Source organism: Rhinopithecus roxellana, chromosome 18 (assembly GCF_007565055.1).
Source record: "Rhinopithecus roxellana isolate Shanxi Qingling chromosome 18, ASM756505v1, whole genome shotgun sequence".
In the NCBI taxonomy this organism is placed as follows: domain Eukaryota; kingdom Metazoa; phylum Chordata; class Mammalia; order Primates; family Cercopithecidae; genus Rhinopithecus; species Rhinopithecus roxellana.
Window position 1 is genome coordinate 59,948,325 of NC_044566.1, and position 19,410 is coordinate 59,967,734.

Consider the following 19,410-nt stretch of genomic DNA (forward strand, 5'->3'; position numbering starts at 1 on the left):
TGGGCAGAAAGCTTGAAGAGACATCCTACAAAAGAAAATACACTGTCAAAAACCATGCAAAAAGGTGCTCAACGTCACTAGATATTAAGGAAATCCAAAATAAAACCACAATGAGATACCATTCCACACCCACTAGAATAGCTAAAATTAAAAAGGTTGACTATCCAAGTGTTGGTGAGAATGTAAAACAACTAGATCATTCATATATTCAGGTGGGAATATAAAAAGGAAAACCACTTTGAAAAACTAGTTTCCTGTAAAGTTAAATACACATATGCCTATAAACCAGCAATTCCATTCCTAGGTATTTACTCAAGAGAAATGAAAACACATGCTTGCAAAAAGACCTATATAGGCCTTATTTATAACAGTCAAAAACTGGATTCTACCCAAATGTCCATCAACAGAAGATAAACTGTGACATATTCACCCAATGAAATATTACTCAGCAATAAAAACTACTGATACATCCAGCCCCATGGATGAATCTCAAAATATGTTAAGCAAAAGAAGCCAGATACACAAGAGCACACACTGTATGAAGATAGAACAAAACTCATCTACATTTAGAAATCAAAGAGTGTTTGGAGGCAAGAGAAATTGAATGGAGAGAGCAACAAGGGAACATTGTGGGGTAATAAAAATGCTCTACATCTTCTTGTGGTTATTGGTTACATGTGTATAATCGTCACACCTCATCCAAGTGAATAGCTAACATCTGCACATTTTACTGTATTTTAATTACACCTCAATAAAAATAAAATTTTAAATTTCTAAATAAATCTGTGAGCTTAATATTGTATCAATTTTCCTTGGGTTGCCACATGTATGTTTAGTGTGTGTATATATATATATTCTTACATATATTCAATAAATATTCATCATCTACAATGTGCTGAAATCTTCGCTAGATCCCAAAGTAACTGCAAGTCTATGCCCTCAGGAAGTCCACCTCAGCCTCCTAAAGTGTTGGAATTACAGACGTAAGCCACTGTGTGTGGCTGCCAGCATTTTCTTTTATTTCCAGACAGGTCCTCTGAACCCCCCAAACAATGAAATGTTCTAGCATCCTATTGTTAGACCCTTTGTCTCTGTGTCTAATTGATAATTCTCTGCTTATTAATAGCTCAGTTCGGCTTATTTATGTGTCCAAAGTTCTGCTTTTCATCTTCTATTCAGGACCTAATAGGAAGGTTTTCCCAATACCTAACTCTTCTTTTAGGGAATGCATGGTGCTTCTTTCTCCTTCTCACAGACCCTGTGTGTACCTTTACTGTGGACATCCCATACTGTGTGTTATTATTTGTTTAAGTATGTGGTTCCTTCTACATGGTTGTGTTTTTAAATCTCCAGAAGGATATAACACTAACATACATAAACATTTGAGACAGATGGGGAAGGAATGAGTTTTTTTATTGTATATCTTTTTTCTTTTTGCCCTCATATGTGTGTGTATATATATGTATATATATGTATATATGTATGTATATATATGTATATATGTATATGTATATATGTATGTATATATGTATATATGTATGTATATGTGTATATATATGTAAATATGTATGTATATGTATATATATGTATAATTTAAAGTAATAATAACCTTTAAAAATACTATATCAGAATCAACAGGATTTGGTAACTTATTTAATGTGAGAGGTAGGGGAGATGGAGAAGTCGAGATGACTCCCAGGTTTCTGACATGATAAACCTAGTCATCCCCTACAACTTTAAAAAAAAAAAAAAAAGAAAGAAAGAAAGAAATCTGTTATTAATCAAAGTACAAGTTGGAAAAATGTTAAAGAGTAAGAGAAGGTAGCTCAGTTTGAGACATGTTGTACTGGAGGTGCTGGGTCCAACAGTGCACTAGAAAAACAAGATGGGAAATTCAGGAGAATGGTCAGGGGACATAGTTGTTACTAGAAGCCTTGGAGAAGAAAACATGTATACGAGGCTAATTTTCTAGGAATTACTTATTCTGTAAGGCCAATTAACAGGGATGAAACCAAGACCCACGGAATAAACTAAAAAAGCAACTATATCAAAATGACAGCGTAAGACCATATATTGTTATCCTTTTCATACAGACATCAGGCTCTCAATAAAAGATTATTTAGTAATTTAGTCCCCCAGGTTCACAACAGATTAGAAACATCGAAAAAAAAAAAAAAAAAGGTGTAGGAATAGCTTCCAGAGGCAATCATCCGGAGGGTGGCGGCAGCATGAGGGTACAAAAACAAAAACAAAGAATTTAAGACTTCAAAAAGCATAGCATTCTTTACTCTTCATTAAAGCCAGAAATCCCATCTTTCCATCATCTAAGACTTGGTCAAAATGGTCACTCCTTCAAGAAGTTCTTCATAGTTCCTACACTCTCAGAGTAACATGATTAATCTCCATTTGTCAAGTTTCCAATTCTAAATATTGTATTGACACCTTCCTGAAGGCACTAACTATACTCTGGCTTGTTTTTATAATTATTTTTATACCAGCCTCTTTCCTCCCACTTGAATATACATCTCTTGATTGAATATCTTTCATCTTTATGTCTCTATCCAGCACTGTGCACCACATCCTTGCACAGTATGCAAGTATGCAAACATCCATTCAGTAATTATCCCATTTTCGCATTCTCTAAAACTATGCAAATGGACTTTGCCACATATGGTCTCCCTGCAAAAAGTTGTTAACTGCTTTTTTACTGTGTACTTACATTTTGGCACCAACCTAAACATTTGACCTGGCTTATCCCAAACACTAATGAAATAAGGAGTGACGGGAAGTGACAGCTAGTAGGTTTGGGTTTTTTTTTATTTTTATGATTTTTAACCAGCATAAACTGTACGTTTGTGGGTTACGTGGTGAAACTTCAATACATACGATGTGTACTGATCAAATCGGGGTAATTAACATATCCATCACTTCAAACATTTATCATTTATTTGTGTTGGGAACATTCAAAAGCCTGTCTTCTAGCTAGTTGAAAATATGTAACAACAACACAGGTCTGAACTGTGCAATTTCACTTATACATGGATTTTTTTCAGTAAAAGTTACAGTGTGCCTGCCTCTCCTGCCTCCTCTTCCACCTCCTCCATCTCTTCCACCTTGTCACCCTTGAGACAACAAGACTAATCCTTCCTTTTCCTCCTTCTCCTCAACCTACTCAACAGGAGGACAACAAGGCTCAAGACCCTTATGATGATCCACTTCCACTTAATGAATAGCAAATATATTTTCCTTCCTTATAATTTTCTTAATATCATTGTCTTCTCTCTAGCTTGCTATAAGAATACAGTATGGAGGCCAGGCATGGTGGCTGACACCTGCAATCCCAGTACTTTGGGAGGCCAAGGCAGGCGGATCACCTGAGGTCAGGAGTTCAAGACCAGGCTGGCCAACATGGCAAAACCCCATCTCCACTAAAAATACAAAAATTAGGCAGACGTGGTGACGGGTGCCTGTAATCCCACCTACTCTGGAGGCTGAGGTATGAGAGTCGCTTGAACCCAGGAGGCGGAGGTTGCAGTGAGCCGAGATCGCACCACTGCACTCCATGTGTTAATTGACTGCTTGTGTTATCAGTAAGGCTTCCAATCAACAGTAGGCTATTACTAGCTAAGTTTGGAGAAATAAGTTATATGTGGAGTTTCAACTGCACAGGGGTTGGTGCCCCAACCCCTTCGCTGTTCAAGGCTCAGCTGTAGTCACCCGGTACAACACTAGAACTTATTCCTCCTATCTAGCTAAATTTTGTAGCCTTTAGCCAACCTCTCTATCCCTTCTCACCTCTTGAGGAACCCCCATAATATTCTCCGTAATGGCTGTACTAATTTACATTTGGCTTGGCGTTTTTCACAGGAGACAAAAATGTTCCAAAATCAGACCGTGATGACGGTTGCACAAACCTATGAGTATCCTAGAAAACAACGAATTGTATATTTTCAATGGATTATGGTATGTGAGTTATATCTCAATAGAGCTGTTTTTAAAAATGAGGTTTCTGCTATCAATCCCACTGTTCAGATTAAGAAGTTGAGATTTAGTAAGATTAGGTAATTGCTTGTTTAGCTAGAGCAGATAAAAACCCACGCTGTCTTGACTCTTAAGTCTATATGCTTAAATTAACCACCATGCTCTTCTGCATTCCTTAGAAAGGGACCTCACTTATCAAGCATCATATCATGATATATGCTCCTAGGGATGTTCAAGTCTTAAATGCCAGTGACCTTCCAAATTCCAACTACAGTTATAAAGACTTGCTATTTATGTTACCCCAGAAGGCTACAGAGAGTCAAAAGCTGAAAGGAATGGTACCAAAGAGACAGAGGGGTAAAAAGAGCTCAAGAGCTTCTACTTAGGCCAGGCGCAGTGGCTCATGCCTGTAATTCCAGCACTTTGAGAAGCCAAGGCGGGCAGATCACCTGAGGCCAGGAGTTCATCGAGACTAGCCTGGCCAACATGGTGAAACCCTGTCTCTACTAAAAATACAAAAAATTAGCTGGACATGGTGGCATGCACCTGTCGTCCCAGCTACTCAGGAGGCTGAGGCAGGAGAATCGCTTGAACCCGCGAGGCAGAGGCTGCAGTGAGCCAAGATAGCACCACTGCACTCTAGCCTGGGCAACAAGTGCGAAACTCCGTTTCAAAAAAAAAAGAAAACCAAAAACTAAGCAACCCTCATCTCTGGGACACCTGAAATACCCAGGTCCAGGCTGCCATGCCTGACAAGAAAAGAGAAGAAAACCAAATGACAATATGAGTAAAAATGAAATGATAGTTGAAGGTGGCAGGGAGGAATGATGAGACAGGATAAGCAGATGGTACAAGGTGGGGCTGACTCTATGCAAAATTTATTCACCCTGACTCTCAAATCTCCCTTCCTGTCTGTCGCTTCAGCTTCTCTTCTACCTTACGTTAACACCAAGTCAAGGGCTTTCAATACTCTCACATTGACCCAAAACTGTTCAAAGCCAGGTGCTGTAGCCTCTCCATTCAGAGGACTGCTCCCTGTCAAGGTGCCACGAGCCCCCAAATATTTTTCCTCTTCTCAAAGTCCCACCTCTCTCAGACCATCTTAGCTCTTAGGTAACGGTGAAGGTAAGTGGTGGGGGCAGCAAATAAATTAAACTAGCATTAAACCACTCGATTAAAGAATATGTTGCAAATGACCTCCCCCTAATAAGCATATAAACAAATGTTTACCTTTACTCACAAAGAAATAAAACCTAAAACAAGACAAATTTCATACATCAAATTCGCAATATAGTTTTTAAAGTCCAATGTTAGTAAATACATGTCAAAGGTATTCTCATACACTGCTGGTTAATGTGAACTATTACAACATAGTACTTAACAGGAGTCAGAAAACATAAATTATGTTATAAAATATTCTAATCATTTCATAATTATGTTGATCTGTATGTGCCAGTATGAAAAGAGCTTGTGACTTCACTAGGAAAAAAGTAAATTACAGTTAAAAAATAAAATATTAGGCTGGGCGTGGTGGCTAATGCCTGTAATCCCAGCACTTCGGGAGGCTGAGGCGGGCGGATCACGAGGTCAGGAGTTTGAGACTAGCCTGGCCAACATAATCTCTACTAAAAATACAAAAATTATCTGGGCATGGTGGTGCATGCCTGTAGTCCCAGCTACTTGGGAGGCTGAGGCAGGAGAATCGCTTGAACCCAGGAGATGGAGGTTGTAGTGAGCCGAGATCGCCCCACTGCACTCCAGCCTGGGCAACAGAGCGAGACTCCATCTCAAATAATAATAATAATAATAATAATAAAGCAAATAAAATAGTAAATCACAGTACAGCAGTATAACAATACTCTTTGTATAATTTTTTTTTTAAAGTAAACTTTTGTATTTTTTTTTTTTTTTTTTTTTTTTAGTAGAGACGGGGTTTCACCGAGTTAGCCAGGATGGTCTCGATCTCCGGACCTCGTGATCCGCCCGTCTCGGCCTCCCAAAGTGCTGGGATTACAGGCTTGAGCCACCGCGCCCGGCCTAAAGTAAACTTTTAAGAAACTGTTAACAGTGGGTTACCTGTGGGGGGAGGAGAAAAGTAATATTTTTTACTCTCTGTACCATTAATTTTTTTTTTTTTTACCATACACCTGTATAACATTTAACTTAAAATACACAATTCATTAAGTACTCTATTCCCCTGATAGAGTACTTAAGGCCTGCAACTCTCACCTCCGCATCCAACCCAAACTATCCCATATTTAAAAGCTACCTGGTAGAACTTCAGCTACTAAGGGACGTATTTTGGAGATACAGAGCTTTCCTTTAAAATCTCTTAATTACTTTCCTAAAATTACCTCTGGGGAGAAAGAATCCTATCCTACCTAAGGAAACACAAACTCTCATTTCTTTCCAGGTCCCTAACCATTCTCTTCTAGAGAAAGACAATGGTCTTGGTTATAACAGCACCTCCTTCTCCTTATGGGATCTAATCTTGGCTAATTTCACTCTCCCACATAAAAAGAGCAACTTCGACTCTCACTGAAAAGGAAGGAGGGCCTGCTCCTTCGGAACTAAGTAACAGCAGAGATCCTACTCTCTGGTCTGTCTCAGTTCTCATCACCTTGCTGTGAATAGCCAACCACTACTCTACACTTCTATAGGACAGGACGTCTTCTTCAGTCCTGTTTATTGCACCATCCTTGGTACTGTATGTATACAGAAGTTTAGTACCTGTTCATTTTAATTGAATCAAGTCATGATCTGTCAAAGGAGAAAGTGGCAGGCCTCAAAATAGTTTCTTGCTTTAATCAGTCTTTCCCCCACGCCTGTTAGCTTTCAAGTTTTACACAGCTAAACCAAGTATTTCTAACTACTACTTATTATTAATGTCTAATTATTAGAATACAATGATTATGGATACTTTTTAAATCTCAAATTACAGGCTTCAAGATTTGAACAACTAAATTTTATTCACCTAAGATTTATTGTCATGATTTTCTCACTGTGCATGATCACTCATGCCAGCTAAAACAATTACAGTCTCAACACAGCAGACTTATTCTTAATTCTGAACTAACTAATGAGAAAGGATTCTAAAACCTTTTTCAACTAATGGGGGGAAATGGTTAGAATCAGGTGGCTCATAACAGAACAGTGTGAGAAAAGGGCTCACCTCTACTCTCCAAGGAGTTAGAACTGCAAACCATTTGGCAGCTTCTTCACTAAGCTTAAAAAGTAAATACATTCTCAGAGAAATTACTGGGCTTATTTTTAAACTAAGTATTTTTGGAATCTTTAACATTCCCGAACAGGAATACAAAAATCAAATAAAATGCATATTGTAACTGGAAGTGACAGATGACTTGTGTGGCAAACTAAGTTTAAAAATTAAAAAATACACACACGCTCATGTATGCACTATATCTTGTAACAAAACAAAGGTCATACTAACTTTCCCAAATTACTCTTAGAAGTTTCACAAACAATAAATAAATGCCATGTCAAGTAATATTACATCATGAAAGAGCAGGCAGCTCCCAGAAACAAAGACCTACAAGAGGTTATCTTCTGAGACAACCTAAATGGACTGAATCCTAAACAGAAATTATTAAAAACCAGACGCTGAAACAGATGGCTAACCACAAAACTTTACTCTTGGTTAAATGAATAAAAAGGTGAGAAGGGGATGGAGGGTAATGTGCTACCCTAAATTTTTATTAATAAATATTGCTAAATCCTGAATAGAACAAAAAAAGACAATAGCGAAACTTCTCAGCTTCCAGGATATCTAACGAGCTGCCCCAATTCCACCACATGAATATGACTGTGGCCTCAGATAAATCAATGAAATTAAAATCTGAACAGAATTTCTCATGTATAAGCGAGTTGGAGATCATCCTTAAGTTTTCCTGTTGCTCTCTAACACTAACACAGGAAACACAAATGTATTCTTTTCCAATATAAGTTATATACAGTCCATGTCATTCAAGAGTCCATAAGCCAAATCATACTGAGCGCACTCCTGTTAGTTCTAAGGCAGTCTCTCAATTTCCCAAGAGGAATAAGCAGAAAGAATACAACTTCCCGAAATATTTCTTTCTCACAAAGTTTTGGGTATTTTCTACCATTGCATTCTTCTCCAGGGCAAGCCCTAACAGAGTATTACTTTATCTTAGGCCTAACAAATTATTGATAAAGCCTACTCCTCAAAATGTTACTTTGTTAAACAAAGCTGCAGAACAGTTTAAACAACTTTCATCAAACAGTCAACTCGGTAGAATCTTACTACAAATAAGCTTAACACAGTATAATACAAATAAGCTTAATACAAACATCTCATGACAAGAATCACTATCATCAGTACATGTCTCTCTAATACGGGGGTAAAAATGAGAGGGGAGAGACATAACACGAGAGAATAAAGGCGACAAGAGTAACAAAAGCGGCTGTAAAAGTTAATATAGGGAAAATCAGCCTTAACCAAAACAAGGAGAAAAGAAAAAAAGAAAAAAGGTGAACACAAACACGACCTTCCCATTTAAAACACATCTTTAAGTAAACGCCAGCTGAGAAGAGGACAATTTTTTAAACCATCAGAAAAGGGAGGAAAAAGTCCCTATTTGGATAATTTTTATAAAGTCTAAAGTGCATCTTTTTACATATACTTGTAAATGTATATTAAGCACGAATCTTATTTCTAAGGAATAACGTTCTTAAGATGTTTTTACAGTTTCTGAGAATCAATCGATCTTAACATAAACGGTCCCATGTTAACTTTCACCTACATATTCACCACTACAAATTTTAATTCGGTTTTCTGCTATCACCATGAGATACAAGAACAAACTGTTCCAAGAACTGACCCGTATACACCATTGAATACTCATTTTACTGTCCCTAAAGATGCGAACATCTCAGACATGTGTACCGCATAAAAAGCTGTCTTTCAAGTCCATATTTGTGGCTTTTAACGAGTTTACCTGACCACTACATGAGTTAATATAAAAAACGTTCTGTCTGGGAACTCTGGATGGGTTAACTGAGAACAATGACTATATTGCCGTTCAAGTATTGGGTAATGACGATTTATTTACAGCTCGCCTCCTGCACGTAAACACAACTTGAGTTTTTGAAGTTTATTAGGAAGATGGTATAGGATTACCCAACTCTCTCCACACCGCAGACCAACCCTCTAATTTAAGGCTATATCCAAAGTTTCCGAAACTATTTCATCGACAGGGTAGGATCAGTCGGGGCACCACTGCCCATCCATCACCTCTTATTAAAAGTTCAAGAAGCACTTTCTTCGACATAAAAAAGGGTTAACCCTTGCTGGGGTAGAGAGGCTGCTGAAGACGCGCGGGAATGGGTGGGTAGCTGTTCTTTCAACCCTTCCCGGAGCTCGCCCCGTCCGCGGCAAGGAACGCAGCAGCCTGCAGTTCCGAAGGCGAGGGGCGGCGTTTCTGGTTTCAGTCATTTCTCCAAAATAACTGTCCAGCTACTTCAGAGTTAGCTTTCACGTCTCTACCAAAAACCAACAGCAGTAGCAGCAGCAACAACAAACAAGGTTTTTCTCCGGACCGAAAACTTTTAAAGTAGCATTAAAATAACAGTGCAAAAACACTAACGAGTCACAATTGCACACCATTTTCCCTGCCGTTCCTTCCGAAAGGAAAGCTAGAACCCAGTTGTCGCCTGGGAGGAGTCCCTCCACGCCAGCGCTGGGCTCTTCCTCAACTGGGTCCTCAGGTTCCCCGAGTACCCATTCCGGGCGGCGCGGTGAGCGCGATTTCCCTCCAGCGAGCAGCGAGGAAGAGCGCAAAAATGTCACGCTCAGCCCGTCCCCCGGCCCGAAGCGGAGGCCAGGCGGCGCGCGGGGACCCGGTGGCGAGGGCGAGAGCGCCCGCGGCCCCGACCCGCGGTCCCCGCCTGCCTCTCGCCCGGAAGGGGGAGAAGCCCGCCCGCGGGAGGATTCAACAGGAGCACCGCGCCGCCCGCCTGCCGCCCGGGAAACAGCCGCCGGCCGGCCGGGGCGCGGGGGGAGGGGCGCGGCGGCGGCGGTGGCGGCGGGAGGAGGGCGCGGGCGGCCGGGCGGCCCCGGGACCCCAGCCCGCGCGCAAGGTCACCGCCCGCCGCCGCCGCCCGGGCCGGGATCAGAGCGGCAAGTTTAATTTCCACAGGCTGCAGCAGAGCCCGCGGCGTGGAGGCGCGCGTCGGCCGCGGGGCCCTCCCCACCCCCACCGCGCAGCCGGCCCGCGCCCCGCGACCCCCGCCCCGGGCCGCCGCCAGACAGCAGCCCGCTGCAGCCCCCGATGCCGGGGGGCGAGTCGCGCCTGGCACCCGGGCGGGCGGCGCTTCAGCCCTGCCACACACACACACACACACACACACACACAGCGGCAGTGGCGGCCACCGAAAAATGGAGCGCCGCGGCCAGAGAAGAGAGACATTTTCTTTCCGTTAACTGAATTGTTTCCTACCTCCGGGTTGCCGACTCGCTACTCCTCTCACTCCGCGGCTCTCCGGGATCCGCCGCCGCCGCCGCATCCAATCGCCTTCTCTCCCCCCTCCCCTTCCGCAGCCAGCCCGGCCGTTCCTCCTCCTCTCCGCTTCAAAATGGCGCCAAGCGCTCTTCGGCGGCTGCTCCAATCGAACCGCCGCGGACAGCACCCCGGGGGCAGGCAGAGCGCGGCATGGGTGCGCAGCGCCCCCTGCCGACCAGACGGCCCCGCGCGCGCCCGCCCTCCGAGCTCCGCCCCGCCCCGCCCCGTCCGCGCGCGCGCACTCCCCTCCTCAGCCCCGCCCCGTCCGCGCGCACGCAGGCACACGGGCACGCCGCCGCGGAGGCCGCGAGACTAGCAGCTGTCAAGGCGTCCGCTGCTCTTTCGGCTTCCTAGACCTCCACCGACAAAAATCATTCCGGTTGTTACGTAGCCCTGTCTTTTTAGATAAAGGTTGGGAGATTTTTTTAAACACATTCAGCACAGGTGTTGTGCTGGGCTAACAGAATTGGTATTGTTAACTACTTTGCTCCTTACTTGTTAACTCTGACCTAGTCGTCTCAGAATGCCATACAAATAGTTTTCCTACACTTTATGTGTTATGTCTTTATTAAATCTCCTCGCTTTCCTAATTTGATGAATTGTTTATAGGTGGTAGGCTGGCGGAGACAGAGTAATTGAGCCTGTGACGAAGCATTCTATTCCTTTGGCAGAATTGTCCTTATTAGAGGAAGACATCATCTGGAGACCACAGGGACACATTCCAGGAGGTGGGTCTCCTCCCCTCTTCACCTTTAGGGGATGCCAGTCCCTCAAGTGGGTTTAGCCTGGTCTCAACAGATCACCTACCTTGGGGGAAGGTTTCCTCCCCAGCCAGGTCCCTGCCAGAACTGAAGAAGGGACTTCCTCCTCTTTTTACTCTAATATCATCCCTTCTGTAAGGAAGTTTCCCCCAATATGGTGTGGTTACTAGAATTTTGTTCCAGGGAGAATTTGTTTCAACAATGAACAAGCAAAGGGTGAATGAATGGATTACAATAGGATACTTATCAACTGAAAGAAAAGATAAGTAATGCTGATATATAAACTAATGTTACTGTGCACCGAGAGATACTAGGTGCATTTTCCTCTGTCTGTCCCAATGGTAATTGCCCGATTCACCCTTACCATGTAGCTGTTTTGAAGGCTATCTCCTTTCTGCACCTAGAGATACTGAGACCTCTTCATTTCCATTTTTGTGGGATTCCCTGGACAATTCCGCTTCAGTCTCCTACAGTGCTTGCTAGACCAATATGTTGTGTTACTGTATTCCTATGTCCAAGATTTTGCCACTGAATACTCCAGGTTCTACCCATTTTATACATTCGTTGATGAAGTCTACTATGAGTTTTTTCTGCCCTCTTTTTAAAATTATCTCAGGAATTTTCTTATTTTACATTGTTGTTCCATCAGCATAAATCTTGTATGGAAGAAGAGAGTAGGATGTCTAGATCTAGAAAAACCTTTCCACTTTGGTTGTTTTCATTATCTTTTTTACTTTATTTTCTTCAATTCCCAAACCTCCAAAGCCAGGAAGCAAGAAAGTTTCAGAAGAACGGCAGGATGAGAGCAAGAATTTTTTTTTCTTTTTCTTTTTTTTTTGAGAAGGAGTCTCGATCTGTTGCCAAGCTGGAGTGCAGTGGCGCAATCTCAGCTCACTGCAACCTCTCCCTCCCGGGTTCAAGCGATTCCTCTGCCTCAGCCTCCCAAGTAGCTGCGACTACAGGCACGCACCACCACTCCCAGCTAATTTTTTTGTAATTTTTAGTAGAGACGGGATTTCACCATGTTGGCCAGGATGGTCTCCATCTCCTGCCCTTGTGATCCGCCCGCCTCAGCCTCCCAAAGTGCTGGGATTACAGGCGTGAGCCACTGCGCCAAGCCAGGAATTTTTGTATAAATTATTCAGTGCTCTTATCCCCATCATTTGACACCTAGAAGTCTCAGTAAATATTTTGTTGAATGTATGAATTCTTTAAGAATGTCACCCTACATCTTGTATATGGCAGTGAGTCCTGAAAGGGATGAAGGTGTCACATCAGCTTTGTGAGCTGTTTTGCCAGTTTCACCATTAACCCGCTCTCTTATGAAACGATGCCTTGAGTTTCAATAATGAGGCCCAGAATACATATCGCCCACATTAGGCTGCTAACACCACAGGATTAAGCCCAAGAAAGAGTGGGCAGAAAGGAGATAGCCTTCAAAACAGCTACATGGTAAGGGTGAATGGGGCAATTACCATTAGGACAGACAGAGGAAAAACTCTAAAGCTTTAATGAAGCATAGTTTCTAACAAAAGGGCATACTTTTCTATGACTGCAAGTGGCTTTACGGAAATCGGTAATATAAACTTTCGTTTAAAACAATACTGTTTGGGAAAACTAAAATCTAAAATTGATATTTGAACAAAAATAATATTCTGTGTTTGGGATTTTTAAAAATAGCCAAGTTGCAATTCATTAGCATCAACATAATTGGATGTGACATTATTTAAGACAGTTAAGAGTGTGAACCATTCAAAACTCAGTTGTGAATGCTTTCTACTCCAAAAAAGAGAAATTATGTGGGAATTATGTCCAAATGCTGGTTTTATACAGAAATGGTTAGGAGAATTGTCTTTGATTATGAATAACCACAAATATAGTTCCCACCTCTACTAATTTTACATTGCCACTATAACAAATCATCACAAAGTTGGTGGCTTAAAAGAGCACAAACTTATTGTCTTATTGGAGTGCAGAAGTTTGACAGGTATCTCGCTGGGCTAAAATCAAGGTGTTGTCAGGGCTGTGTGCCTTTCTGGAGGCTCCAAAGGAGAATCCATTTTCTTACTATTTCCTTCTAGAAGCTGCCCAGATCCCTTGGCTCATGTCCTCCTTCCTCCATCCGCAAAGCCAGCTCCGTGGCGTCTCTCTGACCTGCTTTTGTCACCGCAGCTCTTCCTCTGACTCCCTTATCCACTTTTAATACCCTTGTGATTATATTGGGCCCACTTGGATAATCTCTAATTTAAGGTCCATTGGTTAGTGACCTTTATTCCCCTTTGTCATATAACATAATATATTCAAAGGTTTGGGGATGAGGACATGGATTTGTAGGGGGACCATTATTCAGCCTGCCACATCACTCATATTTGGGTTACCTGGGCTTTTTTAAATAGAGTCTAAAGTTGAGGTTCAAGAGGTCAGGAAGTTGGAAGACATCAGGAATGCACACAATTAACCTGGACAGTCCTAAATATACCCTCATGGCCCCTACTGCATTTTGAGTACAACCTTGCTACACTACAGCATGGTTTCCAAACTGTGGTGAAATGTTTATCATATTATGCATAGTAGAGCACACTGGGCAGCTAGTTAGTAAATGATGAGACTGGGCCCTACCTAGACAAACATTACTTGTTCAGTGTAATTCAAGGTATGTCCCAAAGGCTAGTCAACACAAAAATTTGATCCCTGTTAGCCTGCAACTGTGCTGAAATTCCCACTCGACTAATTTATTGGGTTAAGGCATTGGATTCTCAGAAAACATCTTGGAATGTGGTTGTGTCACTTGAAAAAGTTAGGCCGGGCTTGGTGGCTCATGCCTGTAATCCAGCACTTTGGGAGGCCAAGGTGGATGGATCACGAGGTCAGGAGTTCAAGACCACCCTGGCCAACATGATGAAACCCCGTCTCTACTAAAATTACAAAAATTAGCCAGGTGTGGTGGTGGGCACCTGTAATCCCAGCTACCCTGGGAGGCTGAGGCAGAGAATTGCTTGAACCCGGGAGGGGGAGGTTGCAGTGAGCGGAGATCACATCACTGCACTCCAGCCTGGGCAACAGAGCGAGATTCTGCCTAAAAAATAAAAATAAAAATAAAAAAAAAACACCCTAACCCATTCATATCCATTTGAAGAGATTAAGCCCAACAGAAATTAGCTTTGTGATACTTTAGGCATTAGGCAAACAGGTGAGGCGTTGTGATAAACTCCAAGCCCCTGAAGTTGATCCTTCATTCACAATATCACTGCTGCTGAAAGATAGCATACGGGCTCTTTTCCTTCACCCTCATCCAAGACTCAGCCCCTGGTGCCTCAAATCTCTCCCTCCACAGTTAATCCCCTGCATGAGGCAATGAGCCCATCTTGTGATCCTCTTTACAATGCAAATATTCCTGAAAGGATGCCACATTCGTCTACAGTCCCAGGGCAGCGGTTCTTAACTAGAGTGGAGTGGAAGAATACCAAAATCATCTGGGAAACTTCTGTAAACTAGATCTTCAGAAACTATACTGGAATATGTTTGATACATCTAACTTTTTAAAAGAGTTTGAAAGATAGATGACAGAAATTTTTACACAAAATATGGTAGCTTGCATTATTATCCAAAGAGAGATTTGGGTTTAACAAAGCATTTATCATCAGTTCAACTTCTGGAAATAATAAAGAGATATGGAACCAAGAGCAATTTCACTTGATAAGTAATGAGAATAAGCAAAGGAGAATTTAGACTGCTGGTTCGAATATTTGTACAAAGGCATATAAATTCCTTCAATATAATACATTTCACATATATTCATATATTCACATGCAATCACTAATCAATGTTATTTAGTTTTGCACTATTTGAAAAATCTACAGGCCAGGCATGGTGACTCATTCCTATAATCCCAGCACTTTGGGAGGCTGAGGTGGACACACAGCTTGAGCCCAGGAATTTGAGGCCAGCCTGGGCAACATAGCAAGACCCTGCCTCTATAAAAAGTAAACAGTTAACTGGGCATGGTGGCACTCACCTGTAGTCCCAGCTACTCGGGAGGCTGAGGAGAGAGGATCACTCGAGCCCATGAGGGAGAGGTTCCAGTGAGCAGTGATTGCACCACGGCACTCCAGCCTGGGCAACAGAACAAGATTCTGTCTCAAAGAAAAAAATTTTTTTTAATTTAAAAATCAGCATTCCAGTGCAAGATGGCCAAAAACTCCAAAACAATTTTTCAGTTTCACATTTCTGTTCTAGGCAAGCAGCCTGTTTTTGAGCATAGGGTAGTAGCTCACTCTATATGGAACCAAGTTTGTATCACTTTTTATTCCTAGTAAATTAACTTGACTCCTAATACTTACTCTTCATGGATATGTAGGAAGCATCCTTTGTTCTGACACAGGAATTCTATTTCTTCTCCTGGCCCTCTCGTTTAGTTAAAACGTGGTATTTAAAATTAGCTTTATTCAGCGGCCAGCAGATGGAGCTATTGAAAAATGTTGACATCTCCATTCTTTTTTATGAAATAAAACCAGTTTAGAGATACACTTTAATTTTTTGCTGTGTAAATTATCTGCCCATTATAGAGAAATCTGGAACTGCAGTTAAGATTAAAAAGAATAAAATATCACTCATAATTATGCCAGCAGAAAAAATTACTTTTAATGCTTTGGTATATATCAGTCCAGAACATATTATATTCATGTATTTAGATTTAGATTGTTTTACAAAACATAATGTTTCATAATATAAAATTTGCTCCTAGAGGCATAGAAATCTCCAAGGATACTATTGAAATATTTGCAACTGTACAGGACAGGCAAGGACCAATGAGAACAGATAGATACTGGCTATAGCTTGAATAGGACCCCATATGCTTCCTGCTGTGTGAAGCATTAACTCTTCAATTGATGGATGATGGGCAAGGTCTTGGGGACAGCAGGGAAGGGTTTGGGTGCCCAAGGAGGAAGGGGTGGGTTCAGAGAACCGACCGTATAACAACCTTATAGAAGTGTTTCCATTATTTTAAACAACTAATACAGCCACAATAATAAATACCAGGTGAACTATCAGCTCTAGAAATCTCTGGAAGAATATATAAGGTTAGAGGACTCCTAGATGGGAATCAGTGTGACTTGGGAACAAAGGTGAGAGAAATCTGTCACTGTAATACCTTTGGTACTATGAGCATGCATTTAATATTTTAAAAATAAGTTTTAAATAAAATATCATAAATAACTTTCTGGTGAATAAATACACATTGATATTATTATTTTAGTGGCTATGTAATACTATTTTATTGTGTAGTTACGCTATGATTTATTTAATGAACCCCTATTGTTAAGTAGTTCGATAATGAATTGTAACACAAAAAATATATTTAAATCCATGACTCATAATATATCTTAAAAATAAAAACAATCGGCCAGGCACAGTGGCTCATGCCTATAATCCCAGCACTTTGGGAGACCAAGGTGGGCGGATCACGAGGTCAGGAGATCCAGACCATCCTGGTCAACATGGTGAAACCCCATCTCTACTAAAAAAATACAAAAATTAGCTGGGTGTGGTGGCACATGCCTGAAGTCCCAGCTACTCAGGAAGCTGAGGTAGGAGAATTGCTTGAACCTGGGAGGTGGAGGATGCAGTGAGCCAAGATCGCACCACTGCACTCCAGCCTGGAGACAGAGCGAGACCTTGTCTCAATAAATAAATAAATAAATAAAATGAAAAGAAAAAAACCCATCACTATTGGAGGTTGCTAATGAATTATTTTAAAAACTAACAAATATAAGGAAAGAATCAATCATTTATCCTGCTTGCTCTATACAAACTGTACCAGTGGAAAATCAAATAGTAATCTGTGAACAGAAGTAGTCCAGCTAACAAATGAAGAAGGAATGTAAAAAGTAGAATATTGTTATTTTAAAAACCCTAATGAAAATAGCTGATCCAGACATTGAACATAAGTACCTGCTGGCATCACAAAGAGAGAGAATAAAGCATTAGATGTTCACCGACAGAGAAATACACCAGCACCTATGTAATCATCTTGCCATACAAATCTAACCTGAATGCGAAAGAGCCTCTAGATACAAGTATCAATTTACGAGAAATACATAGGAACATATTCTGGTCTTTCACACAAATAAATTCCAAAGAAGAAATAAATGAGGGATGGAGGAGAAACATAAATATTAAAAGAGTTCAACCAGCAGTCAGTTGCAATGTGTGTACCTATTTGGACCCTGATTCAAAAAAATAAACTGTAAAAAATAAATTGTGATTGGCCGGGCACGGTGGCTGACACCTGTAATCCCAGCACTTTGGGAGGCCAAGGTGGGCGGATCACAAGATCAGGAGATTGAGACCATCCTGGCTAACATGGTGAAACCCTGTCTCTACTAAAAAAAAAAACAACACACAAAAAATTAGCCAGGCGTGGTGGCAGGTGCCTGTAGTCCCAGCTACTCGGGAGGCTGAGGCAGAAGAATGGCGTGAACCCAGGAGGCAGAGCTTGCAGTGAGCCAAGATCAAACCATGCATTCCAGCCTGGGCAACAGAGCAAAACTCTGTCTCAAAAAAAAAATAAATAAATAAAAATAAATAAATAAATAAATAAATTGTGACATATATAGGACATTTGGAAATTTGAACACTGGATATTTAATGATATTAAAGAATTATTGGTAATTTGTTTTTTGCAATAGTAGTACAATAGCTATGCTGAAAAATTTACTGAATACAAAATCTTCTGTTTCTTGATCTAGCTATTACTTACCCAGTGTGTTCAATCTGTGAAAGATTAGAGAGCACCACATTTTTTGTATGCACATTATAGTTCAATATAAATTTGAAAATATAAATGCAAATGATAAACATGGCATTTTTTTTTAGAAAAAAGGAATGATATGATATAGTATCTAGGATTTACTTCAGTGTAATATAGAAAGGGGAAAAAAAGCAGAGTACATATGGAGCAAGATTTACCATGAGTTGATAATTGTTGAAGCTCGGTGATTGTAGTAGTTCATTCTCGCGCTACTAATAAAGAGACACCTGAGACTGGTTAGCTTATAAAGGAAAGAGTTTTAATTGACTAACAGCTCAGTATGGCTGGGGAGGCCTCAGGAAACTTACAATCATTATGGAAGGGGAGATAAACACATCCTTCTTCACATGGTGGCAGTAAGGAGAAGTGCCAAACAAAAGAGGGAAAAGCCCCTCATAAAACCATCAAATCTCATGAGAACTCACTCACTATCAAGAGAACAGCAGCAAGGGGGGAGAACTGCCCCCATGATTGCATTATCACTCACCAGGTCCCTCCCACAACACATGGGGATTATGGCAACTACAATTAAAGATGAGATTTGGGTGGGGACACAGCCAAACCATGTCATTCCATCCCTGGCCCCTGCTAAATCTCATGTCCTCACATCTCGAAACACAATCATGCCTTCCCAACAGTCCACCAAAGTCTTAACTCATTCTGGCATTAACCCAAAAGTCCAAGTCCAAAGACTCATCTGAGACAAGGGAAGTCCCTTCTGCCTATGAGCCTGTAAAATCAAAAGCAAATTAGTTACTTTCCAGATACAATAGGGGTACAGGCATTGGGTAAAATATGCCTGCTCCAAATTGAAGAAATTGGCCAAAACAAAGGGGCTACAGGCCCCATGCAAGTCCAAAATTCAAGAGGGAAGTCATTAAATTTTAAAGTTTTAAAATGATCTCCTTTGACTCCATGTCTCACATCCAGGTCATGCTGATGCAAGAAGTGGGCTCCCATGGCCTTGGGCAGCTCTGCCCCTGTGGATTTTCAGGGTACAGCCCCCCTCCAGGCTGCTTTCACAGGCTGGTGTTGAGTGTCTGTGGCTTTTCCAGGTACAAGGTGCAAGCTGTCAGTGGATCTACCATTCTGGGATCTGGAGGATAGTAGCCCTCTTCTCACAGCTCCACTAGGCAGTTCCCCAGTGGAGACTCTGTGTGGGGGCTCCGACCCCACATTTCCCTTCCACGCTACCCTAGCAGAGGTTCTCCTTGAGGGCCCCACCCCTGCAACAGACTTCTGCCTGGACATCCAGGTGCTTCCATACATCCTCTGTAATCTAGGCAGAGGTTCCCAAACCTCAATTCTGGTCTTC

At 41.6% G+C, this 19,410-nt stretch overlaps 1 protein-coding gene across 5 annotated transcripts in view; it reads right to left on the reverse strand.

The window, feature by feature from the left end:
- PDS5B (PDS5 cohesin associated factor B) overlaps positions 1-10,626 on the reverse strand; it is a 198,488-nt gene extending 187,862 nt beyond the window's left edge. For all 5 annotated transcript variants that reach the window (XM_030922200.1, XM_030922199.1, XM_030922201.1 and 2 more), the window contains exon 1: positions 10,461-10,626. The gene's annotated coding sequence lies outside the window, so the exon portion shown is untranslated. The remainder of the gene's footprint in view (positions 1-10,460) is intronic.
- Between the last annotated feature and the right edge of the window lie 8,784 nt (positions 10,627-19,410).